Consider the following 20,561-nt stretch of genomic DNA (forward strand, 5'->3'; position numbering starts at 1 on the left):
AGGCTGACAGTTTCTAAGAGCCGCAGGTGAGAGCTGTAGTGACCAAAGGTGGACAAACTACCCCAGAAGGAGCACAACGTGCCCCCCCCCCACCAGAGGTACTACCCCTCCCCTCGCAACCTTGAGTCATGAAGGACAGAGAGTGGAGAGTTGAATGTGTGTAGAAACCAGCCTCCCTTAGGAAACCAAAGTTTACATTCATCACTCCACCCACTTTCACCTGTGGCCCCTTCCACCACAGGCACACGGCCCCTGGAAGGTTTCCCAGCGGAGAATATGTCATGTCATGTCTAACTGGTTTGAGCGAAAGGCTTCTCAGAAGCTAGGGCATGTCATAAAATACGGCAATGTACAAAAGCGGGTGGAGGGTGGACATTAAAACCAGTCCAAAGAATTCAAATGTCTGAGTGCTCAAGAAATGTTTAAATGATAGCACAGAGCTGTTGGCATAAAAAAGCTCTTCAAGAGATGCCTGAAAGTCAGCGTTTCATTACAGATCAGCCTTCTCACGGATTCAGTCACTTGTGCAGACAGCTCAACTTCTGCAACCAATGACCTCCTGCAGAGTGTAGCCACAAAAGAGAGTTTTGGGAGGACTGTAGGATAGGCTTGCAGTTCATTCAGGCCAGAAGCAATGGGAGAAGGGCCATAGCTTAGTGGTAAAGCAGCTGCTTACATGCAGAAGCTCTCCGGTACAATCTGTTGTATCTCCAGCTAGAATGTCCTCTGTCTGAAACCCTGGAGAGTTTTTGCCATCCATTGTGGACACCACTGAGCTAGATAGAGCCATAGTGGGACTCAGTATAAGGCAGCCTCCTATTGTCCCAGCAACAAGCCTTTGCCACGCACAGAGGACTCCTTAAAGACATGAAATAAATAAAGCTGCCCTGGGAAGGGATGCTGAAAATTAGAAAGCCCTGGGACAACAAAAAACTCGGACACAGTGCCTTTAATCAAATTTTATTAAACGGTCACAGACCAGATTAACTCGTACAGCTAGTCAACAAAGCATAACACCGGAAAAAACAAAGAACAATTTCAATTCAAATTAGGCCATAACAGCAATTTAAAATTAGACAACATACATAAAATTAAGTATTTGCCTTCGCCTGCATATTGACATTGGAAAGCTCTTGTTTCCTGCGCCTAATAGCGGCTACACAAAATTTGGCCACATTGGTCGTAATTTCAGGAACCTTATCTTCTATCAAGGCTCTCAGACGATGGAGTTCTGGTTCATTTTTACGCTTTTGTAAAACTGGGGCAATAAAGGTCAGGCGTAGATCCTCGTAGTATCTACAGTGCAGCAATACATGCAGACTTGTTTCCACTTCCGATGAGCCACATGGGCAAACACGTGACGCATATGGTTTGCCCTCATATCTGCCTAGCAACAGGGCAGAGGGCAAAACGTTAAATCTGGCCAGGGTAAAGGCGTGTCTGTACTTAGATATTTGTAAATCAGCCAGATAATTTGCGGGTGAGAACCCTCTCCCAAAGTCTCTAATTGTGGCATATTTATCCATTTTGCCCATGTGACATTGCAGCTCTATGTCCCTAATGCGTTGGAGCACTTGACTTCTGGCTCTCTCATACCCTGCCGCTATCAAGATCTGCGGGGAGAATCCCAAACTTCTTATCTTTTCAAACAGGGAAGCTTTCCAGGTGGAGTGAAAGGTGTCTAAGAGTGTTAAAGGAGCCAAACCGACCGGGGAAAAAATAAGTTTTAACCAGTAGTGTATCTTTAGAATCCACAACCGCGCGTTAACGGGTGGTTGTCCAACTTCTAAGCGGACAGCTATATTAGATACACGGGGGGGGGGGGGGATCCCCAATAAACACCGATAGAATTTTGTTTGAAAAGGCACAAAATTTTTAAAACTGCAAACCTGGGATCCATAAGTAAGTTGTGGGAGTATTTTTGCAGCAAAAACCTGAGAGGCCGCCGGAACGTATTTACCCCCTTTCCCGTGAAAAAATCTTGTAAGCGCTTTATTGGCCCTTCCTGCATTGGCAATGGCGTTTTTCATCTGTTGATGCCACGAGACCCTTTCCTGAAAAGTTATTCCCAGGTATTTGAAAGTTGCTACCTGGTCAATAGGTTGACCGTTAATTCTCCATTTGTGTTTCCTTCTTTTTTTTTGAAAACACCATAATTTTAGATTTGCTGTAATTTATTGCTAGTTCTTCCGCTTGACAATAGTCAGCAAGTGATCTCAAAAGCTTCCTCAAGCCAACGCAGGAAAAGGAAAGTAGGACTGCATCGTCCGCATACAGAAGCACCGGGATGGGAATACCTGCCAGTTTGGGAGGGTGGGCATTTTCTTTCGCCATATTTACTGCTAGAGAGTTGATATAAAAATTAAATAGCATTGGCGCGAGGACACATCCTTGTTTAACCCCATGAAGCGTTTGAATCTCTTTGGTTAGATGGCCTGACCGATCGCATCTTACCCTCACCCTGGTGTTTTCGTATAGTCCACGGATAAGGCGTAATAAGCGTTTATCTATGTTTGTAGCGCCAAGCTTTTCCCAGAGTCTATCCCTTGGTATTAAATCAAAAGCTGATTTAAAATCCACAAATGCTGCATATAAAGAACCCCCTTTTCTAGAGTATTTGTCTGCCAGGTGTTGAAGGGTAAGGGCCTGGTCTATGGTTGAACGCTTTGCTCTAAAACCAGCTTGAGCTTCTGATAAAATATGCTCTCTTTCCATCCACTCCACTAATTTATCACATAAATGAGCAGCGTACAGTTTACTAATGATACTTAATAGGCTGATTGGTCTATAATTAGCTGGCTCAGTTCTGCTTCCTTTCTTGAATATTGGAATGATAATAGCTAAACCCCAATCCTCAGGGATAATAGCCGCTTGATTTATACTAGTAAACAAGGCGGCTAGCACAGGGGCCCACCATTCAACGTTTGCCTTAAGAATTTCTGGTGGGATATTGTCAGCACCCGGGGCTTTCCCTGATTTAAGAGATTGAATAAGGCCAGTAACTTCTTCTATGGTTACAGGGGGCCATTCCTTGCCAATTTCGCTTGAAGCAGGAAGCAGAACTGGGGCCAGTTGATTTGGTGAATATAGTGAAAGGAAATAGGCCTCCCATGCTCCAGCGGGTATAGAGTATTCAACCTCAATCGGGGAGTCTCTCCAGCTTTTTGCCACTGTTTTCCAAAACGTGGCAGAATCTTTCCTTTGGGAGGCCTCCACTAGGCACTGCCATTCCTCCCTTTGCGCCTGGAGCTTTTTCTTGTTAATCAAAGCTTTATAGCTGCGTTTTAACTCAAACCAGTCTAATGGAAGCGAAGGTAAGTTCGCTAATCTATAGTTCCTGTACTTATCCAGCAGGAGGCGTTTCATAGCCATGCATTCTTGGTCAAACCAAGGTTTGGATTTATGAAAGTGTAGAGATTGCCATGGCGTTTTTTTGTGGGTCAGATAAGGTTGTAGAGACGAGATCAGTTCGCAGAACATGTCTAATCTAGCCTCAGGAGTTGGGGAATTGACAAGGTTCTCCTTTCTAGCAAGAAAAGTATCTGAGTGAAGTCTTTCCGATATTTCGTCACTCAATTTGCTGGACCATTTAATGCGTGAGTATCTTAGCTCCATGTTTTCGAAACATGGGGCTACAAGTTTATCAGAGCATAATAAATGTAAAGAAGCTGGTAAAATGCGGTCTTGACTATGCTACCACTCAGTGGATTTGTAACTGGCTGACTGACCGAACCCAAAGGGTGCTCATCAATGGTTCCTCTTCATCCTGGAGAAGAGTGACTAGTGGGGTGCCACAGGGTTCTGTCTTGGGCCCGGTCTTATTCAACATCTTTATCAAAGACTTGGATGATGGACTCAAGGGCATCCTGATCAAATTTGCAGATGACACCAAACTGGGAGGGGTGGCTAACACCCCAGAGGACAGGATCACACTTCAAAACGACCTTGACAAATTAGAGAACTGGGCAAAAACAAACAAGATGAATTTTAACAGGGAGAAATGTAAAGTATTGCACTTGGGCAAAAAAAATGAGAGGCACAAATACAAGATGGGTGACACCTGGCTTGAGAGCAGTACATGTGAAAAGGATCTAGGAGTCTTGGTTGACCACAAACTTGACATGAGCCAACAGTGTGACGCAGCAGCTAAAAAAGCCAATGCAATTCTGGGCTGCATCAATAGGAGTATAGCATCTAGATCAAGGGAAGTAATAGTGCCACTGTATTCTGCTCTGGCCAGACCTCACCTGGAGTACTGTGTCCAGTTCTGGGCACCACAATTCAAGAAGGACACCGACAAACTGGAACGTGTCCAGAGGAGGGCAACCAAAATGGTCAAAGGCCTGGAAACGATGCCTTATGAGGACCGGCTAAGGGAGCTGGGCATGTTTAGCCTGGAGAAGAGGAGGTTAAGGGGTGATATGATAGCCATGTTCAAATATATAAAAGGATGTCACATAGAGGAGGGAGAAAGGTTGTTTTCTGCTGCTCCAGAGAAGCGGACACGGAGCAATGGATCCAAACTACAAGAAAGAAGATTCCACCTAAACATTAGGAAGAACTTCCTGACAGTGAGAGCTGTTCGACAGTGGAATTTGCTGCCAAGGAGTGTGGTGGAGTCTCCTACTTTGGAGGTCTTTAAGCAGAGGCTTGACAACCATATGTCAGGAGTGCTCTGATGGTGTTTCCTGCTTGGCAGGGGGTTGGACTTGATGGCCCTTGTGGTCTCTTCCAACTCTATGATTCTATGATTCTATGAAAGCTTTTCTTACATCCAGTATTAAACAGAGCGGTAGATGGTCGCTGTCAACCCTCTCCACCACTTTACATTCCCGTGCTCTGCTCAGAAGGTTAGATGACACCAGGACGTAATCGATAGTGGAGGCTCCCATGTTGGATATAAATGTAAATTCCCCACTGGGTTCTCTGTCGACACGACCATTTAATACAGTCAGATCCAGATTGTTGGAAAAACGTAGAAGGCATAGTCCTGCGTAGTTGCAGCCCTTGTCTTTTGAGAGCCTTGGGGGAATAGAATGGGCTTCTTCAGAAATGGGAGGTACGTCATGAAAATGGGCATATAACGCTTCGTCTGATTGGCCAATTCTGGCATTTAAATCCCCAGCCAGCAGCACTGCCGCTGCAGGAGTTTGATTCATTAGCTCATCGACATATGATTCTATCCTATGCCAGAGATTTTTAATAGGCTGCTTGCCTCTTTGGGGAGGGGCATATATATTAATCAAAAGAAGTGTGCAATACCTGCATTTCATTAATAATGCCATGGCCACACTGCTCAGCGGCTCCAGCTCGACGAAAGATGCTCTCAGCCTTGTGGATATTAGAATGCCTAGCCTAGCCCACCCTTAGCTCGTCCCCCTTTGTTGCTTGGTGAACCTGCGAGCGAAAATGAGGCAAAACCATTTACCTCTAGATTCCCTGTTAGCCATGTCTCTTGCAGGAAGACTATATCATGCTCTTGAATAAAGTTGACAAATGATTGGTCAGTCGCCTTATTAAGCCAACCAGCAATGTTCCATGATAAAAATTTAAGATTGGCTTTATCACAATCGAGTCTTTGTCAATTATTACCTAACGTACTTTTAGGGTTTGTCGCTTTATGTGTCGGTCGCCTATCGTCTTTGTAAGGCGGGCTATCCAGCCGTTCTATGATTTCAATAGGTGGATGCAAAGTGCTCACGTTAGTGGACACCGGGTCTTTATTATGCATAAATTCCTTCTGTGGATACTCTGTTGCGGCCTGATTTTGGCCCAATTCTGTTTCGTCTAGGTATCTCATTTTGTCCCATACGTCAGGTGGGGTCACCTTAAGGATATTTCTCCTTCGGGGGGGTGATGGAGTGCTCTCCTTGAAGGGTGGCACTTTCTCTCTTGGTGGAAAGTTAATCTCCGCTTTAATCTGAAGGTTACGTGTTGTGGACTTTTTTTGGTCCCCCTTAATAACCTCGTTGCCTGAAGCTCTCTCGGTCAGCTTGTCTCTTAGCTTGTCTAGTCTTCCCAAGATGTCAGTTTGTATTAATGGTGGGAACGTCCAGAATTGGTCAATTAGGATATTTTCTTCCATAGTAAAGAAGTCCTCACCTTTGTTTGCAGGGCAATGCGGGTTCTGTTTGTCAGGCCAGAATTTTGAGAGTTGTTTCCCCTTTCTAAGATTTGCCTGCTTAGTTTTCAAAAGGGGGCTCAAAGGAGCCTTATTTTCAAAGAGCCTAAGTATTGTTGTCCGTGCTTTTAAAAAGGCAGGTCTTGACCTAAAAATGAACTTGGCCAGGTTCTGATCCATAAAAGTGGTCAGTGCTCTCACTGAGTGACCATCATAGTGTAAATATTCCACCGAGGTGATATCATTAGCATTAACCATTCCTGGCAGTATGTCATTTAGACTAGATACAAAGTTCATTATTCGCTGTTTCCCTGTAAGGAAGCCCTTAGGCTTCGGGAAGTTCGTGAATACCAGTTTTTGGGGATTTAGGATCAAATTCCAATCTCTTTCCTGACTGGAGGCTTGCCAGGTCTGAAGGGGGGTATCATCTCTACTAAACACTTCCTCTTCCCCGCTGTTCGATTTGCGAAGTGTTTTATTGCCTTCATAGGTAGAGGCCTCTACTTCCGCAGCATCAGGTTTATTAAAAAGTTGGTTATCCAGGGACTGAATTGTTACTTCTGCCTTCTGACTTGCTACTGGAGTCAGCCTTGGCGAGTCCTCCTTAGCCGGTTGCTGTATAACTATCTTTGTTTCTCTCTTTTTACCCTTCTTTTTGCTGCTCCGAGTGGTCAAGTTATTTGGGGCTGAGGGAAGGAGTTTAAACAATTTCTGCCAATGGATGTTTCGATTACTGCAGGTGTACTTGGCTTTCCTTGTTGTTTTGATATTTTTACTTTTCTTCACTTTCTTCACTTTTACCCTTGAGTTATGTCTTTGCAGATTCTCCTTTATTACTGGTTTGTTCGTCCCCACTAGCTCAACTGTTTTATGTTCTTGTGACATATCATTTAATTTTGTCTCCTTTGATTGAGGTGTGAAATTTTCTACTAATGTCAGCAGTAGCCCATTTGTTATTGTTAGATAATTTTTTATGTTGGCTAGATCAGTACTTATTGCTAGGAAATAATCCAAAGGGCGGCCGTCGCTCAATTCTGTTTGAGAGAATTTTGAAATAGGTATCTGGTTTTGATGGGTTGATGTATTTTCTTCCGTGGGCAGCTGTTCCTTAGAAATAGAGGTATTTCCCTCCTGAAGTTCCTCGGCTAAAGCTAGTTCTTGCGCTAGGCTGCATTGGGAGTTAATATTTCCAGTATCTTGATATATCTCTTTAAAATCAGACGTCCAATCAAGAACAGTAAGAGAGGGGGGTATTACTTCATCAAGAATTAACTCTTTTTGTGGACTCATGTCCTCCTCCATCTTGGGAAAGTAATTTGTGATTTTGCTTTGTCTTTTACCAGGGCCCGAGGGGCTGATTGCCGGGTCAGGCAATATACCCAACTCCTTATATGTTCTTCTAGTGAAAACCATGGTAGAAGTTGTCTTGATATAGAGAGAGGGCAGTTTACACCGGGTGCGACTGCCTTAAATTGGGGGGCAAGTGGAGGTATCAATCTATTTCCACCTGCTCTCTGCAGCAGCCTCCCAATGTGCTCATCAGCAGCCTCAATATATTTCTCTAATTTGAGGTCTCTGCTTTTAGATCTTGACAATTATCTTAAGCCCGTAGTTTTCACCTCAAACATGCGACCAGCGCTGCTTCACAAAAGCTGCAACCAGCTACTACACCTCCTCTTCAGCTGCGAAGAGGGAATGTTGACCCCAGCTAGTTCACACAGCTCCCCAGTTGGGCGGGGGTCAGTCAGTTCAATTAACCCCCAAATCTCCAAGCTTTATCTTTCACTGTGTTCAACAGAGCTGGTGTCTACGGGCCAGTCTCAAAGCAGGGCTCACAGTCGTATCTCTCCTTACGCTCTTTCTCCAAGCACCGTTGGTCGGGTAAGCAGTTCACAATTCTGTCTTTAGACGTCTTCTCTCTCTGCTCTCAGTTCAGGCAACAGCGTTCTCTCCTCTCTAGCAGCCTTGACCGGGCAGCTGATAAGGAGGGTGGGAGTAGGCTGGGATGAGCTGGAGGCAGGCTGGGGCAAGCTGAAGTTCACAGAGCCAACAGAGTTATAAAAAGCTCAGAGTCTTTAAAATGTTTTCCGTTTGTTAGAAGTTGTCATCCAGAGGGCAATTAAGATAAGGTTTTAAAAGAATAAAAAAGAATAAAAATGAGCGCCAGAGAGCGTGACTTGCCTCGGCGCCATCTTAGAAGCTCCTCCCCAGCATGAAAAGAAGTGTTCCACAGTGCCTTTAAAGCAGTGTTTCCCAAACTTTTTTGGGCAACGGCACACCTGTTTACTGAAAAAAAATCTCGCGGCACACCACCATTAAAGCCCCGCCCCGTGACGTCAGCGTGCAGCGTCACGCCGGGAGGGACGCACGAAAGTGAAAGTTTTTTCCCTCCCCCTTGCCGGGGAACCTCCAAGCTTTGGGGGTGGGAGGAGGCAGCAGAGCGAGGGACTGAGGGACGGCGGCAACTGAGGCGGCGGTGGCTGTTGTGGTGGTGGCGGCGATAGCGGGCGGAGGAGGGGGCGGCGGCGGGGCTTGAGGAGCCGTCGCCGGGAGTTGCTGCTGCTGTTGTTGCTGCTGCTGCCCGGACATGCCGGCCTCCTCCTCCTCCGCTGTCTCGCGCTCCTCCCTTTTGCACGCGCTGCCCCGCCGCTCGGCACCACCACCGCGGAGCTGCCCCCGGCTCGACGCGGATCCTCGCCGCCGCCGCCTCTCACCGCCCAACTCGCCCGCCTCCCTCCCACGGCACACCAGCCAATGTCTCACGGCACAGTAGTGTGCCGCGGAACACCGGTTGGGAAACACTGCTTTAAAGCACGGACCTGGGCCTAGGAAGCATGGGGCACCAGGTACCTGTGGCTGAGCCTTGAGAGACTGCTGTCCAAGGTGCTGAAGGGATTGAATACAAAGATGCAACTGTTAGCATGTCAAGGGGCATGATGGTGCTTTGAATGCATAAAGCAGATGCGGCCTAACTTGCACAGTTGCAGAATGAACTGAACTGAGCTGGAAGAAGCAGGACTACATGGGATGTAGAACGCTATACAGGAAATAGCTCGGGGTGGCCCACTGGGAGAGGCACATGATGCAAAAAGCGGCAGTTCCAACCCATTCATGGGAAAGAGAGCTCTGAAATCCTGGAGAGCAGCTGCTGGCTGTGGCAGACCATACAGAACTAGATGGCCCAGTGGTCTCACTGGGTTTTCAAGCCAGAACACAGCTTCAGCACCCCCAGGACAAACCAATTTTTAATCCCCCAAACTCTTACTAATCAGAGTTTCCTTTTTAAAGCAACAGTAGTTCTAAGCATTGACTAGGGGCTTTTCAATGTTCAAAGGCACTTCGGATGCCTTGACTTGCAATCCTTACAACAACCCTGCAGAGCAGTTCAGTGTTATCTCGAGTTGCAGACTAGCGAGGCGCGATGCCGAGGCGGGCGCAGGGTGGCCCACCTAAGGAGTTCATGGTAGGGGGACCTAATGAGGCCAAACTCCGTCTTTTGCTCTTCTTTCAGCTGTGTCTTGGCTCTGTGCTCGCAAGTGTTCTAGTGACTTTCAGGTAACGTGGAAAGCATGGTAATGATGTCTTGGTTGTGAAGAATGATATTTCCCCCAGTCTGACTTCGTCATCCTGGTGATGATTCAGCTAGATCTTGTACACGCTGACCATATTCCAGAAGGGGTTGGTTGTCTTGGCTTTGCTTTGGCTTACTGAGATCTGTCTTCTCCCTATAGGTGCTCATTCTAAAATGGATAATTGTAACGTTTGACTTCATTAATCAGAAGGAAAATATGAATGCTCTCTATGGTTTCTTCTTCCGCTTCTTACAATATGAGAAATGGGTAAGATAAAAAGGAATGTGTTATTTTGAAGGAACTCGCTTTTATTCTGACATTAACCCAAATCAAACAATAAAGAGTACTTTCCGACCACACAACAGGACACCATGTGAAAAGTGGGGCCTTACAAAAACCTCTCCCATTTCCTTCCTTTTCCTGTCTTGTTCCTTCCCAATGGGCGCCGGTCGCAGCGCCCCCCGGGTGCACGGCATGTTCAGGCAGGCAGGCAGGCAGGCAGGCAGCTATCCGATGTCGATCCCGCCCGTTCCTCCCTCCACCCCCTCAAAGACAGCCGCGCAGGCAGCTATCCGATGGAGGGAGGGGGGGATCCTGTTCTGCATAGCTATCAATTCGGGTGTGATAGTCTTATGTTTGCATATTTATGGGAAAATAAAACTAATATATTTTAGAGCTTGTATTTGTGTGTATTCATGGTATCATTTGTAGACCCAGTAGATGGCAGTGTGGTGTGGAGAGTGTTTTTGGCAGCTCTTGAAAGGATAGAGGGTGGAACGCTGACCGTTCAAAGGCACTATAAGCAATATATATATATATATATATATATATATATATATATATATATATGCAGGTTTTGGTGTTTTCGGGTATCTTCCCGTGTAAGAGTTGGGGTGTCTAGGCGACGTTTCGACGAGGTCTCACTCGTCATCTTCAGGCTGGTGCTTTCGGCTTCTTGTTACTAGAACAGAGCAGGATCTCAGTGTTTGAGTTCCTATAAATACTGTTGAGGGGGTGTGGTGTATAGCCTCCAACGTTCTGGGCAGAGAGGAAGTTCCCAGGTTATTGTGCCTTTTCTTCTTTTGTTCATTAATTACTTGAGGGATATCTTGAGTGATTTCTTGAGTGATATTCTGAGTACCACTTAGGAGGGTCATTAGGTGTGGATTAGTTGCTAAAGCTTTCGTGTCTTGACCTCTTGAGCTTGTGAAGAGTTTTTCTGAGTTTTTCTGAGAAGAGTTTTTCTGAGAAGATGGCTGTACTGCACTTAGTTGTGCTCTGGCTTGGCTTCGTGTATAGGGGCGAGCTGTGGTTTTGTGCCCTGTGCCAGCCAGATCTGTGTAGGGATTGCAGGGGGGTGCAGCATCCGGAGGTGCCACTATGGTTTGGCTACTGGATGGTATCTGTAATTTATCTGTGGAGAGGGTCTGGGTTTGGGTCTGGTGTGGTTGATTGGAGATGGCGTTCTGTGTGCCTCTGGTTCTGTTGTCGGTTTTTGTGGGGAGGGCTAATTTCCAGATGTCTGGCAGGCGGGACGTGTCGTCACGCTTGTTCATGTTGTGAGGGTGTTTCTCTATCTCGATGGCTTCCATGATTATTCTCTTGTGGTGATGTTCCATGTTAAAGAGCAATTTGGAATCTGCAAAATTAATTTCGTGTCCTGTTTCTTTCATGTGTTGGTAAAGAGAGGAAGTTTTTTCTTCTTTTTTGACGGCATTCTTGTGTTCTGCGATACGTGCATTTATTCGTCTGTTTGTTTGTCCAATGTACGTGGCTGGGCAGACTTTGCAGGGTATTTCATAGACCCCTTGGTTTTCTAACTGGATTTTATCTTTTGGGTTTCTGAGGATATTGGCTATTTTTTGGTTGGTGCAAAAGGCTGTTTTGATATTGTGTTTATGGAGGATTTTGCTAATTTTATCTGTGGTGCCCTTGATATAAGGAAGGAGGGCCATGCCATTGTTTTCTTCTGTGTCTTGGTTTTTGGGGGGTGTTTCTTTTTGGATTAGCTTCGTAACCCTGTTTTGCTGGTATCCGTTGGCGATTAACACATTTGAGAGATTCTGTAACTCAGTTGTCAAGTGGTCTTCGTCAGCCAGGCGTTTGGTTCTGGAGATGAGAGTCTTGGCTACGGAGTTTATTTGTGCAGGGTGGTGGTGTGATTGTGCATGTAAGTAGCGGTTGGTGTGTGTTTTTTTCCGGTAGATAGTGTGTCCTAGGGAGCCATCAGGTTTTTTGTAGATTAGGACGTCAAGGAAGGGAAGTTGGTTGTTGGCTTCTATTTCCATAGTGAATTGTATTTTGGGGTGTAGGCTGTTGAGATGTGTGAGGAAGCTATCTAGTTTTTCCTTCCCGTGTGGCCAAATTACAAAGGTGTCGTCAACATATCTGAGCCAAAGTTTGGGTTTGTGTTCTGACTTGTCTAAAGCATTGGTTTCAAAGTGTTCCATGTACAGATTTGCGATGACCGGTGAGAGGGGTAATCCCATAGGTGCTCCTTCTATCTGTTTGTATCTTTGTCCATTGTGGATGAAGTACGTGTTGGTTAGGCAGTGGTTGGTCAGGTCCAGGATGTATTCGGGGGGATTGTATTTGTTTTGAATGGCTGTCAAGGCTTCATTAATGGGCACTTGTGTGAAGAGAGATACAACATCGAAGCTCACAAGTAGGTCATCGGGATGTAGGTTTTGCTTCTTTATTGTTTCTATGAACTGGAAGGAGTTTGTAACGTGTGAAGCGATAGATTCTGCATAGGGCTGAAGTTGCTTAGCGAGAAATTTAGCGAGATTTTGTAGAGGTGAGCCTATGGAGCTGACTATTGGTCTGAGTGGTGTTCCTTCTTTGTGTATCTTGGGGAGACCGTAGAGTTTGGGGCATCTGGATGATTTTTCTCTGGGGATGATTCTTAGCTGGATTTCTTCACTGATAGGAGAGGCTTTTATTTTGGATTTGGTGGTTTTTTCCAGATAGGTGGTGGGATCTGTTTTTATAGGTTGGTAGGTAGGGTCTTGGAGTAGATTTGATAGTTTTGCTTGGTAGTCCGATGTGTTCATCACAACAGTGGCATTACCTTTGTCTGCTGGGAGAATGATTATGTTGTTGTCTTTCTTCAGGTTGGTGAGTGCTTTCTGTTCTTCTTTGTGTAAATTGCTTCTGGGTGGTTTGCTGGAGCAGAGGATGTTGGTGACTTCGAGTCTGATTTTATTGGCTTCATCTGGGTTGATTTTGGTTAGGCTAGCTTCGACTCCGCATATGATGTTTTCCGTGGGGATGCGTCTCGGGGCGACTGCAAAGTTGAAGCCTTTGGAGAGTACTTTGGTTTCAGTTGAGGTGAGGATCCTGTCTGATATGTTATGTACTGTTTGTTTCATGGGTTGTTGTGGAGGGTGGCTGGGCTTCTGGCGTTTCTCTAGTTTGTGGAGTTTGTTGGTGTGTGTGTCTGTCTTATGTGAGGACTCTGTTTCAGCTCTCCAAACGGCTAGTTGTTTGCATTTGTCCCAGAGTGCAGGGTGGATTTTGTTACAGAGTTTGAGGTGAAGAGTGAGCAGATCTTTGTTGGTTTGGTTTAGTAGGTATCTTTTCTTATGTAGTTCGTTTCTGATTAGGGATAGTTCAGTTCGTTTCAGGATCCTTTCGGTAGCTGGGGTTTTAGAGTGGAATTTAAGTTGGAAGCATGTGGGAATTAAGTTGTTGTCTCGGCAGTTGCGTAGGAACAAGAGATCACATAAGATGGTGGCTCTTCGGATTTCTAGTTTCTCGTAGGTTCTTGTCAGCTGGAAGGTTTCCTCCCCGTAGAGGTGAGATATTTGCTTTCGTAGATTTTCACGGGTACAGGAATGCAGGTTTTGGTGTTTTCGGGTATCTTCCCGTGTAAGAGTTGGGGTGTCTAGGCGACGTTTCGACGAGGTCTCACTCGTCATCTTCAGGCTGGTGCTTTCGGCTTCTTGTTACTAGAACAGAGCAGGATCTCAGTGTTTGAGTTCCTATAAATCCACACCTAATGACCCTCCTAAGTGGTACTCAGAATATCACTCAAGAAATCACTCAAGATATCCCTCAAGTAATTAATGAACAAAAGAAGAAAAGGCACAATAACCTGGGAACTTCCTCTCTGCCCAGAACGTTGGAGGCTATACACCACACCCCCTCAACAGTATTTATAGGAACTCAAACACTGAGATCCTGCTCTGTTCTAGTAACAAGAAGCCGAAAGCACCAGCCTGAAGATGACGAGTGAGACCTCGTCGAAACGTCGCCTAGACACCCCAACTCTTACACGGGAAGATACCCGAAAACACCAAAACCTGCATTCCTGTACCCGTGAAAATCTACGAAAGCAAATATCTCACCTCTACGGGGAGGAAACCTTCCAGCTGACAAGAACCTACGAGAAACTAGAAATCCGAAGAGCCACCATCTTATGTGATCTCTTGTTCCTACGCAACTGCCGAGACAACAACTTAATTCCCACATGCTTCCAACTTAAATTCCACTCTAAAACCCCAGCTACCGAAAGGATCCTGAAACGAACTGAACTATCCCTAATCAGAAACGAACTACATAAGAAAAGATACCTACTAAACCAAACCAACAAAGATCTGCTCACTCTTCACCTCAAACTCTGTAACAAAATCCACCCTGCACTCTGGGACAAATGCAAACAACTAGCCGTTTGGAGAGCTGAAACAGAGTCCTCACATAAGACAGACACACACACCAACAAACTCCACAAACTAGAGAAACGCCAGAAGCCCAGCCACCCTCCACAACAACCCATGAAACAAACAGTACATAACATATCAGACAGGATCCTCACCTCAACTGAAACCAAAGTACTCTCCAAAGGCTTCAACTTTGCAGTCGCCCCGAGACGCATCCCCACGGAAAACATCATATGCGGAGTCGAAGCTAGCCTAACCAAAATCAACCCAGATGAAGCCAATAAAATCAGACTCGAAGTCACCAACATCCTCTGCTCCAGCAAACCACCCAGAAGCAATTTACACAAAGAAGAACAGAAAGCACTCACCAACCTGAAGAAAGACAACAACATAATCATTCTCCCAGCAGACAAAGGTAATGCCACTGTTGTGATGAACACATCGGACTACCAAGCAAAACTATCAAATCTACTCCAAGACCCTACCTACCAACCTATAAAAACAGATCCCACCACCTATCTGGAAAAAACCACCAAATCCAAAATAAAAGCCTCTCCTATCAGTGAAGAAATCCAGCTAAGAATCATCCCCAGAGAAAAATCATCCAGATGCCCCAAACTCTACGGTCTCCCCAAGATACACAAAGAAGGAACACCACTCAGACCAATAGTCAGCTCCATAGGCTCACCTCTACAAAATCTCGCTAAATTTCTCGCTAAGCAACTTCAGCCCTATGCAGAATCTATCGCTTCACACGTTACAAACTCCTTCCAGTTCATAGAAACAATAAAGAAGCAAAACCTACATCCCGATGACCTACTTGTGAGCTTCGATGTTGTATCTCTCTTCACACAAGTGCCCATTAATGAAGCCTTGACAGCCATTCAAAACAAATACAATCCCCCCGAATACATCCTGGACCTGACCAACCACTGCCTAACCAACACGTACTTCATCCACAATGGACAAAGATACAAACAGATAGAAGGAGCACCTATGGGATCACCCCTCTCACCGGTCATCGCAAATCTGTACATGGAACACTTTGAAACCAATGCTTTAGACAAGTCAGAACACAAACCCAAACTTTGGCTCAGATATGTTGACGACACCTTTGTAATTTGGCCACACGGGAAGGAAAAACTAGATAGCTTCCTCACACATCTCAACAGCCTACACCCCAAAATACAATTCACTATGGAAATAGAAGCCAACAACCAACTTCCCTTCCTTGACGTCCTAATCTACAAAAAACCTGATGGCTCCCTAGGACACACTATCTACCGGAAAAAAACACACACCAACCGCTACTTACATGCACAATCACACCACCACCCTGCACAAATAAACTCCGTAGCCAAGACTCTCATCTCCAGAACCAAACGCCTGGCTGACGAAGACCACTTGACAACTGAGTTACAGAATCTCTCAAATGTGTTAATCGCCAACGGATACCAGCAAAACAGGGTTACGAAGCTAATCCAAAAAGAAACACCCCCCAAAAACCAAGACACAGAAGAAAACAATGGCATGGCCCTCCTTCCTTATATCAAGGGCACCACAGATAAAATTAGCAAAATCCTCCATAAACACAATATCAAAACAGCCTTTTGCACCAACCAAAAAATAGCCAATATCCTCAGAAACCCAAAAGATAAAATCCAGTTAGAAAACCAAGGGGTCTATGAAATACCCTGCAAAGTCTGCCCAGCCACGTACATTGGACAAACAAACAGACGAATAAATGCACGTATCGCAGAACACAAGAATGCCGTCAAAAAAGAAGAAAAAACTTCCTCTCTTTACCAACACATGAAAGAAACAGGACACGAAATTAATTTTGCAGATTCCAAATTGCTCTTTAACATGGAACATCACCACAAGAGAATAATCATGGAAGCCATCGAGATAGAGAAACACCCTCACAACATGAACAAGCGTGACGACACGTCCCGCCTGCCAGACATCTGGAAATTAGCCCTCCCCACAAAAACCGACACCAGAACCAGAGGCACACAGAACGCCATCTCCAATCAACCACACCAGACCCAAACCCAGACCCTCTCCACAGATAAATTACAGATACCATCCAGTAGCCAAACCATAGTGGCACCTCCGGATGCTGCACCCCCCTGCAATCCCTACACAGATCTGGCTGGCACAGGGCACAAAACCACAGCTCGCCCCTATACACGAAGCCAAGCCAGAGCACAACTAAGTGCAGTACAGCCATCTTCTCAGAAAAACTCTTCTCAGAAAAACTCAGAAAAACTCTTCACAAGCTCAAGAGGTCAAGACACGAAAGCTTTAGCAACTAATCCACACCTAATGACCCTCCTAAGTGGTACTCAGAATATCACTCAAGAAATCACTCAAGATATCCCTCAAGTAATTAATGAACAAAAGAAGAAAAGGCACAATAACCTGGGAACTTCCTCTCTGCCCAGAACGTTGGAGGCTATACACCACACCCCCTCAACAGTATTTATAGGAACTCAAACACTGAGATCCTGCTCTGTTCTAGTAACAAGAAGCCGAAAGCACCAGCCTGAAGATGACGAGTGAGACCTCGTCGAAACGTCGCCTAGACACCCCAACTCTTACACGGGAAGATACCCGAAAACACCAAAACCTGCATTCCTGTACCCGTGAAAATCTACGAAAGCAAATATATATATATATATATATATATATATATATATATATATATATATATATATATATATATATCCACATTTTCCTAGCTACGTTTCCCCATAAAAGTATACACTCGAATACATTTGAATCAAATACATTTGGAACAAGTGATTGTTACATTTAAGGAACATTCTCTAGGCGATGAGATTGGGGGGAAATACAAAAACCCATTCGGATACATTTGGATACATTTAGAAAAGTACAGCATTTTGAGGAAAAATACATTTCAGTCGAAAAGTACATTCAGATCCATTCTTAAAGTCCATGAGAAAGATACAGCAAAAAGGATACAATTCGATACAGCGAAAAAGGATCCATTCCCCAAGGCACCGTTGACCTTCTTGTAGGGTGTGAAGGCAGAATACGATCTATTTGATATTGGTAGGGTCCTTCTTCATTCCCCTCTCTGACCCTGACTCTCTTACGACACAGGGACCATCCCAGAGTGTGGGCACAACTTCTGCCGGTCCGGCCTGATCCAGTGGAGCGGGGCAAAAAGGAGGCTGGCTTCCTGTCCTCAAGGCCAAGTTGGAGTTCAGAGAAGGAGCCTCGTCCGCAATCGGCAATTGGCTACCTTTGTCGAAGTAGCCAAGACTCTCAGTCTTCCAGAGGGAAAGGAGGAGTCTGTGAGAAGCACCAGGAGCCCCTGAAACTCTTTTGCAAGGAGGATGAAGCCCCCATCTGTGTGGTTTGGGGCAGATCCAAGAAGACCAACACCACGAGGTGATTCCTCTGGAAGAGGCTGTCGAGGAATACAAGGTACCTTGAGGGGGAGAAATAGCTGTGCATTCTTCTTGGCAGGTGATCTTCTGAATTCTCAGATCCAAAGTAGGCATGGTATTCATTGGTGGTTGTTTATTACCTTAGAAGCAGCCAAGGGGAAGCCTGAGGGCTGCTGGGATGGCTGGGAGGAGGGAGTCGAAGTCTTTCTCTCTGCCAGGGGGGCCAAGGGATCTTCCCTTGAAATACAGCAGCTTCATGGGACCATGGCAGGGAGAGAAAGGGTTAACCTCATCCACATCCCCCAGCAAGGTTGCTTTGTACATATTTAGAACACTACAAATGTGAATTGCACATGTCTCCTTTGGCTAGCAGGATGCCTCCTCAATACCCTGCCAAGCAGAGAGCAGCAAGGGGTCAGCTGCAAGGGGGTGGGGACTGGGGGCCAGTGTTATAAGGAAAAAACGGCTCCTTTTCCCTTCTGGGGTACCTCAGAGCCCATATAGAGTCCTTCTCTATCGGTAGGAGAAAAGAACAGAGGCCAGCCAGAGAATACTGAGAAGCAAAGCAGCTAGTAAGCCAGATCTTTATTAACTGTTGCAACAGGGTGCTCACCCCCCCCCACGCAGGAGGGAGGAGGAGACCCCAAACCAAGTCCTTATATAGACATTTGAAATTGCCCACCCTGGAGCCCAAGACCACCCCTCCATACATCATACATACATCACAGAAGGGGCGGCCTACAACAGACTCCTGTCTGGCAGGAAACCTCTTGATGGGTTTACCTGGCTGTTCGTGGGTTTACCTGCATATTCTTTTGTGATGAGAACTACTTACGGTATTTATGTATGTGTTTATATCTTAGACCTTCTAATTCTCCTAACACCAGGAATTGACCAGATGGTCAGGATCCCCCCCCCCCCCAGTATCTGTTGGAAGCAGATTTAGGAGTGGGGGGTGGAAGCACCTACTGGTGGGGAACACACTTCTTCTGGGGATGCTTCCTCCTCCTCCTCTTCCCACTTCTCCCTGGGGCCTCAAGATGAGAAGTCAGGCTGGAAGTCTCCTCGGAGAAGACAAAGGAGCAAGCATGGCTGCCTTTCCTCCTCTCCAGACCAGTTAGTTGGACTAGAAACCTTTCCCATCCCAGTTCTGCAGTGGTTTTCAAGCAGTGTGCTGTGGCAGCTGGGGTGCCTTGAATGATGGTCAGGGGTGCCGCGGGAGACACTGGCCTCTGTCCCTCTTTCCTTCCCTCCCTCCTCGGATGCCATCTCTGCCTCCCCAAGGCTTGCCCAGCTGTTCTCCCCCAGAGAATGGTGCCTCTGGGGCTGGCCAGGGGGTGTGGGTGTTGGGATACTGCCAGGGAGATAAAGTCCATCAAGGCCCCAAGCCGTCTGCCGGACGATCCATCGATCTCTGGTAGGCACGCAGTATCATCAATTTAGCGACATGAGTTTCTAGGAAATATCTTGCCACATTCCAGAGCTCATGCACACTCTTATCAGCAGATAATGCACAGCCAAAAGTCACACTCAGGAGAGCATTATTTACAAGCTTTATTCAGCGTTGATCAGATCAAAGAAAGACATGACTGCCTGTGACAGTGTCTCCGACACAGAGAGAAAACGAAAGCAATAGGAAACATAAACATCCTGTGAACAGGACATGCGCAGACTCTCTGACTCACAAAGCCTGCTCCCTTTTAAGGTGGAACAGAAATATCCTAACATCCTCCCCCTTTCCGTGTAACCTGTAATACCTGTGGTTCAACCCAATTGGAACTTCTGTACATAAACCTTAAGTTGTTCTCTGTTAACAACCTTAGACAACAGATCAGCAGGAATTTCATTTCCTGGCATGTAGGACACCTGAATGAGTCCTTTCTGAATACACTCTCTTGCACGATGTAGCTTAATCTGCAAGTACTTGGTTCTTTGCTTGCAACTCTCTGAGTTCAGCAAAGCCAAACACGATCTATTGTCTTGATACACTTGTACAGGACATTTCACAGACACCCTGATGTCCTTAAACAGTTGCATCAACCATTCACAATCCATGAGTGAAAATGACAGAGCATTGAGTTCTGCTTCATAGGAACTTAGGCTCACTGTCGTCTGCTTTTTGCACAACCAGTCAAACAGGCAGTGGTTGTACATGTAGCATACTCCAGAAGTGCTTGTACCATCCGTGGTGTCACTTCCAAAACTTGCATCTGCAAAGATTTCAAGACCTCCAGTCTTCTGACTGGTGAACCTCAGCCTGTAGTGCATAGTCCCTTTCAAATAGCGGGCTATGCGCTTCAGAGCTTTCCAATCCTGAACAGTAGGATTGTTGGCATGTCTGCTAAGCAGGTTAGTGCTTACAGCTATGTCCGGTCTTGAGCATCTAGCAATGAAATTCAACTTGCCTAGAATGCATCTATATAGCGTTGTGTCAGAAAACGCTTCAGCAGTACTGTCTACCTGGTAACCTGTCACCATCGGTGTGTCTGCTGGGTTTGCATCAACCAAATTCAACCTGGTTAATACATCAGCAATTTTCTGTGTTTGGTGTACCAGAAAATTACCTGCTTGGTCCCTCTCCACTTGCAGAGAAAGATAGTTGGATACCTCACCAAGATCCTTCATGTCAAAGTGCTCCTTCAGCTGAGCTAGGGTGCTTTGATAAAAAGCCTGATTCTTCCAAAACATCAGAAGATCATCAACAAAACATAAACAATACAGTTTGTTTTGCCCCTCCTCCTTGACAAACACACACGGATCAGCTTTGCCCTGGTGAAAACCTAGAGAA

At 45.8% G+C, this 20,561-nt stretch overlaps 1 long non-coding RNA gene across 1 annotated transcript in view; it reads right to left on the reverse strand.

Annotated features, from left to right (window-relative positions):
- LOC308577874 overlaps positions 1–19,503 on the reverse strand; it is a 215,034-nt gene extending 195,531 nt beyond the window's left edge. Inside the window, exon 1 of the long non-coding RNA XR_014003741.1 lies at positions 19,374–19,503. This is a non-coding gene — a long non-coding RNA (uncharacterized lncRNA). The remainder of the gene's footprint in view (positions 1–19,373) is intronic.
- Positions 19,504–20,561: the final 1,058 nt, after the last annotated feature.

This window comes from Podarcis bocagei (assembly GCF_964188305.1).
Source record: "Podarcis bocagei genome assembly, chromosome: W".
In the NCBI taxonomy this organism is placed as follows: domain Eukaryota; kingdom Metazoa; phylum Chordata; class Lepidosauria; order Squamata; family Lacertidae; genus Podarcis; species Podarcis bocagei.